This window comes from Protopterus annectens, chromosome 8.part1 (genome assembly GCF_019279795.1).
Source record: "Protopterus annectens isolate FY-2018-M chromosome 8.part1, PAN1.0, whole genome shotgun sequence".
Taxonomy (NCBI): domain Eukaryota; kingdom Metazoa; phylum Chordata; order Ceratodontiformes; family Protopteridae; genus Protopterus; species Protopterus annectens.
The window spans coordinates 346,206,578-346,213,898 of NC_056742.1; positions in this window are offsets into that span (position 1 = coordinate 346,206,578).

The window sequence follows — 7,321 nt, forward strand, 5'->3', positions numbered from 1 at the left end:
TTGAGGACAAAAAAAGAGAGGTTAATGTCTAATCTGTGGGCAACAAAATTAGATGTTCACCTAGCAGCAATAATGCTCGTACGGAAGACTAATGAACATCTGGATGTTTATCAAACAGCCTCCTCTGAGAGTTATAAATCACAGCAGCAAACAGCTCAAACTGCCTCTAGCACCTTGACACCTAGGAAAGGAAAGTGTGTTTGGGGAAGGAAGAGGAGTGACGGACTACGACTGAGACATAACAAAGGAAGGTAAATTAGCCACATTTGAAATCAGCAACTATGAAATGCACTTACAAAATCTGTTTTGGGATATCAGCTAAAAGGCAAACAAGGACATTCACTGAATTACAATAATTGGCAATTAAAACAGACTGAGTGAAAGAAAGCAAGAAGTCTCTGAAATCCCAAGTTAAACTAATGGGGAACAAAAACTTTGATGCTAAGCTACCTACGTGATGCAATCTTCTGCACACTGAATTGTGGGATACCAAGAAGTATACAAAAAAATCCATATCACATCAAGATGCTGGACCCTAAGTAGGCAAAGTGTGTTATGAACACAAAAATATTTAGAAAAGTACACATTGTGCCAGAGCCAGAGTGGTAGTAAAAATATAGGAATCTGCAAGACATGATAAAATAAATGTGTTGTCTCTCAAATCAATACAAATAAACTAGATCACATCAGTGCCTTCACTTCCAACACAGCTCTATTATAACTGCAATTACTGAATCCTGGCTCAAACAAGATACCCAAAACTTCTAAGACTTAATTCCTACTTATAAACACACTCATGACTCACGTCCAAGAAAAAGATCAAGAGGCAGTTCTCCAATTCTTTTCCAAGAAAATCTCAACTCCACTTCTGATTCATAACCTAATGAGATACTGCTCAAATTTCCTTCACTTACAGACAAGCCTCTCCTAGTAACTGCTGCACATCTGCCTCCCCAGTCCTCTAAATAAAATAATAATGATAACAACAACAGCAACAAATAAAAAATAGAAAACCTCATCTCATGCATTTTAGAAGCAGCTATAAAAAACAGCATCATAATTCCAGGGGACTTTGGCCTTAATTTTATAGACCCTAGGTCCTCTAACATCGCAGATTTCTTAGCTGACCATGGCCTCCTAAAACTAGTCTTTAAACCCACACTTTTCTATTTGTATATATATATATATATATATATATATATATATATATATATAGATAAATTCATGTACATAAAAATGTATATATGTGTATATATATATATATATATATATATATATATATATATATATATATATATATATATATATATATATATATATATATATATATATATATATACACACACACACACACACACATTTATATATATATATATATATATATATATATATATATATATATATATATACATATATATATATAGATAGATAAATTCACATATATAAAAGATATGTATATATATATATATATATATATATATATATATATATATATATATATACACATACATACACACACACACACACACACACACACACACACACACACACACACACACATATATATATATATATATATATATATATATATATATATATATATATATATAGGTCTATCTGATAACACCAACATGCCAAAACACAGACAACAAAATAACCAACACGACAAAACCGAAAGTTCAAAAACACAAAACTTCACATGCCCGACAAACCACAATTCTGACAATCAACAAAACAAATAACTTTCCCAAAAAACACACACACAACACAAGCACACCAAAAACCTTACAAACCTACACTAAACCTTACATACACAACTATATATGCACTAACCTTAACCCAAACCCTAACCCTAAGGTCCGTCACTATCGCACACTTACCTTAACCGCACCCTAACCCTAACTCATTTAATCTGCCCCTAAACCTAATATCTGTCATTATCTCACACTTACCTCACTCGCACCCTACCCTAACATCCGTCACTATCATACACTTATCTTACCCACACCCTGACCTTAACGTCCTTTCCTATCGCACACTTACCTTAACATGTCGGTGTTCTCAGCGTCGGGATTCTTAACTGTCGGTCTTCTCTGTTGTCGATCTTCCGGTGTCGGTTATCTCATTGTCGTTCTTCTCAGCTTTCGATGTAATCAGGTAGACCTATGTGTATATATATATATAAATACATACACACACACACACACACACACACAAACACACACACACACACACACGCACACACGCATATTCCATCACAGTATACCAGCAAGAAAAGCAGAAAGGGGATTCTTCTGTCTCTCTCAAATGGAATGCAGCCTTCCTTCAGTTACTGCAACCTCCAAAAAGAAACACTTTAGAATATGCTGCTTCAATAACAGCATCACTGCCTAATGCTTTTCAGAATCAACTGTTTCCCACAGAACAGACAGATAAACTTCTTCTTGGAGCCCAGCTCTTGAAAGTACTGTGTCTAGAAACTTACTCACATCTGTTAACAAATCTGTTGAAAAAAAAAAAGCTTCTTAAAAGTACAGGAATCACTCACAATCCACTCCTAGTGCCCACAACCAATATGCAATGCACCAAACACTTCTCCATTCTAACACCCACACTCTGGAACTCCCTTCCCAATAAACTTAAAGAACTCTTCTCTTACTCAAAATTCTGCAACTATTTGAAGAATGTCTACCTCAAAGATACCAAACGCATTAGTCTCAAAAAGGGTATTGTAACCTAGGTAACCTCTCTACAGCTCTACTCTCTCCTCCAATGTTTTTGCTAACACCTTTCTCATTACTATGGAACTATACTGTTATGAAGTAACTGCATTAACTATCTGCACTGCTAATTTTATTTATTTATTTATTTATTTTCATTTGTTAATGTTTGCTGTATTTTCTAACTTCTTATATGGTATTTACTTACTGTAAATCACTTCACCTGGGCTGTTTCTGAAAATAGTCTGTTTACTGGGGTAGTGCACTGATCAAAACTCACAAGAATAAAGAAATAAGAAAGAAATCTTTACAGCTACAAAGGGGGTCTCCAGATGGCTGCATGTTGGGTCCCCCCTTTTTGAATTGGGTTTGGGTTTATTATATTTATTTATTTATATGTTTTTAACTGGGTAAGTGAGTGGATCTGTTGAACCTTTTCAATCATTACCCTGATCTTTCAGGTGCACGGGCTGTACGTAGAAGTGATGGATGCCTTGCCTCTGTCAGTGGGCCACTTTGAGTGCTATTTTTACTAGCAGCATCTATGAACCAGCAGTTTAAGTCTGTCTGTGACAAAACCCAGTCCAACTAAAGAAAAATCTTGAATCTCTACATTTTTTAAATTAAATAGATAAAACCAACAAGTAAACAAAACATTAGGCTACTTTAAAACATATCTTCAAACATTCAAAACAATTTGAATCATTCACACAGAACCAGAAAAAAATGTAAACAAGAAAGATCATTTATTTTATCCTTCAAAATATTATGCATACTGATGCCTTGTCTTAAATATCTACTGCTACATTATTTTGCAGGCCTTGTTTTATTTTATTTTGTTAAGCTGGATAGAGCACTGGTCTCTGTAGATTGTTTACAGGCTTAGCCTGGGTGCAAACAAAAAAAAATAAAAACACCAATTCACTTAGAAAGATTGAGAAACATAAATAAACACAGAGTACATATATCATACAACACAGCTGTGAAACATTCTATATATAATATAATCAAGTGAGTATGTTGAAATTGTAGTGGTATGGAAAAATAGTTATTGAAAAAATGTTGTAATATGAAGACAGTTTAATAGCCACCCAGCAAAAGAAAAAAGATTGGAGATAATTAGCTTGAAAGAGTAGAGCCCACAGTATGAATGACACTGAGAAGGATGGGAAGCCAGTGTGCTTGTGTGCTTTGGCAAAGACCTGACAGTGGTGTTATGTTCTAGGTGGCAGTGATAAATGTGTAGATATTGTTTGTAGGAGCCTATAACAGAGTTCTTTTTTTTCCTTCTTGGAGGTAAAGACTACAACAAGAAGCCTGTACTTAAGATATCAGATCAACATGTTAACCATTTGAAATGTCAGGACCATCTAGAATGAGTCCCAAAATATGGACGAAATGGCCGAGAGTATATTTAAGTCCATTCTAAGTCTGAGATGCCTTTTCTCTGAATATTCCCTTTTCTCCAAGGCATGGCAATCTCATAATTGGTATATATAAGTCTGGGGGGCTTGCCCCCACATGTGGGGTGTAGGGGAGGCTTGTTCCCCTGCAACAATAAGTTTTAAGGAGAAGAATAATCTTTGAGATTTGCTCTTCTCCTGCATTTTTGGTCTTTTTTTTACCCAAATGTAATATATTTTTCACTCAGCATTTTGAATGCCAACATTTCAATAGGGAGCTGATGAACATCATTTTGCCAGTGGCAGCCCTAGCATCCAGGGAAAGAAAGTGAGAAATCTTAGTGACCTAAATAGTTGTGTGTTGATTTTTGCTTTTACAAATGAATGCGGCATTTGGAAGTTAAATTGTTGGTCTAAACATATTCCTAGAGATTGGAAAGGAATCCTGGTTTTTAGGATGGTTAAGATATTCAGGGTTATTTGCCAGTTGTTGGGCACCCTATTGAGCCGGTGTTTAATTCCAAAGAGTATATTGTTTTTTTTGTGTGTGTGTATGTGTGTGTGTGTGTGTGTGTGTGTGTGTGTGTGTGTGTGTGTGTGTGTGTGTGTGTGTGTGTGTGTGTGTGTGTGTGTGTGTGTGTGTTTGCGTGTGTGTGTTTGTGTGTGTGTGTATGTTTAAAATAATTTTTCATTGTGTTAACCAGTTGGAAACTTGGGACATATCTACTTATAGTTATTTTTGATAAGCTAGAGATCCCACTGCTCCCACATAATTGATCATATCATCAGCATAAAGAATGCCAGATAAGTGGTAAAGGTCTGCTAGGATGAGTTAATGAATGATGAGAAGAGAAGGGGTGAGAGGACTGATCCTTGGGGCACTCCACAGTACAGTGGGGTAAAGTTTGAGAGAGGACTGCCTATTTTGACTTTGAAACACCTGTCTTATAGGAGCCTCTTAAACTACTGGAGAGCATGGCTGCCAATTCCAGTTGTAGAAAGAGTTAAATAAGAGGGGTGATCTATACGATCAAAGCTTTCGTAAGGTAGATAAAGATTGCCCCAGTGAGTTTTCCCTTATGAATTCAGACAAGTCTTACTTCAACAGATGCATGTGTATATGTACGTGGGGTGGTATTAGATTTGAGGTTAAGGCACTTCTTGCAGTAACAGTATATACTCTGCACTGACTGCAGTCCCATGAAATCATGTATATTTAACTGACAGATCATGTTCACAACTGACAGAATATTCCAAACAAACATTTGTCTTCCACAATCAGCTCTGAGATTGATGCACCTCTTCTGAGACATAAAAAGCATTGCAATTTTTATAGTGATCTCTAAGAAAAAGAAATTATCAGTCAGCAAATAGAGAACCGGTAGCCGGACACTTCAATAAAGAAACCTCATCAACAGTGCAGTAGCACAGGTTCCAAACTCATCACCCTCTTTACACAAATAACAGAGACAAAGTCAGAAATAATCAGGGCAATTTCTCCGACCCAGTGACATCTTTACAGTAATAGTAAACACACAGACACTCCTGGGGAAGGTTGGCATAGGTTCTCCAGCTATGCCCCTTCTGCCCAGACTATACGGTAGTACCACTTGCCACCAACCACTAATATCAGCTATTAATAAGGCTCTTATCAAAGGGTGTCCAATCATTACTGTGTAATATTATTATCCAAATGGTGAAGGGATTCACATCTAGATCAGGAGGGGTCATCGTGCCTCTTTACACATCCCTCATCAGGCCCATAATTGAGTACAATGCCCCTTTTGGGATGTACCTTACCAGACACCTGCAGCAACTGGAAAGACCCCAAAAGTACCTCACCAAGAGGATCAAAGGGCTCAAACAGATGCCATATGCTGCCCGGTTAAAGAAACTCCAGCTCTACTCAGTGGCATACCGCCTGCTCAGAGGCGATCTGTGCCTGACGTATAAAGCCATGTCCAACCCAGAATTAATGGACATGCTGCACCTCAGAAAATCCAAATCCCATCGAGCTACGCGCTTGAGAGACTTGAACCTCAGCACTGAAATAAATAGGACATGCTGGAGGGACAGATTCATAACCAAGAAGCTCCCTTCACTCTGGAATAAAACCCCAGTCCAGGTTAGGCAGAGTCCCTCATTGACTCTCTTCAAGAGGAATCTTGATGAGTGGATGGGAGATCGTAGGTTTACCCCGGGTATCACTTCTGTGTCACTGTTAGACAGAGGCACAGTATACTAACCTCGAAAAAGGGCATAGCAAAATTAATTCAAAATGGGTGGGGAAAGCCAAACACACTCTGGCTAGGCTTATAAATGCCCTAGGGCAGATAGCCTAGTATGAACCTATGAACCTATGACTGAACAGCAAAGCTTATTGGAGTGGCTTGGCCAGTATCACTATATACATGCAATGTACTCTAGAACTTACATCATCTCTACACAAAATAGCCACAGTTGAAAGATTTAAAAATATTTAATAATAAATAATAAAGAGCACAAGACAATACTTCTTACTAAACAGTGCTAGTCAAGAGTTCAGAGATCACAGGAAAATGCTCAAAATAATACCGTAGAAGAGTTCTGACATCAATACAGAAAACCACTAGACCAGATTTACTATTTCATATATATATATATATATATATATATATATATATATATATATATATATATATATATATATCTAAGAGCAAACACAGTTCTAAAATAAACTTACATATAGAGCAAGACAGTGCTGGTGATGTTGGATGTTCTGAAGACAAATGCAAAATGCTCTAAATTTCTCTGTCCTTAAATTAATAGCACAGTACTACTGACTCATTTCAGATTACATCATTTTTTCTCTGGTTCCCAGGCTAACAGAAACTCAGAGTTTAGCAGACCTTTTGATCTTGTACCTGGTCAGGAAGCTATAGCAAAAGAAAAAAAAAGACATTATATATGCAAATTCGAGCAATTAACTCTGGCCTCAAAACAATAACAAGAATTCCTTCATCCAGACATCTCGGCTCCAAGTTTTGAGATCAAAGAATTATACAATATGTGACTTACCAGCTTTCCTCCAGCAGAGTGCAATGTGGTTACATTTTTGAAGTTCAACATTTAACAAAGAGAACAAGCATGTGGCTTACATTAACATTTACAAATGTCAGAATTATCTACAAAATCCTATCTAGCTAGGCTGGCAGCCTT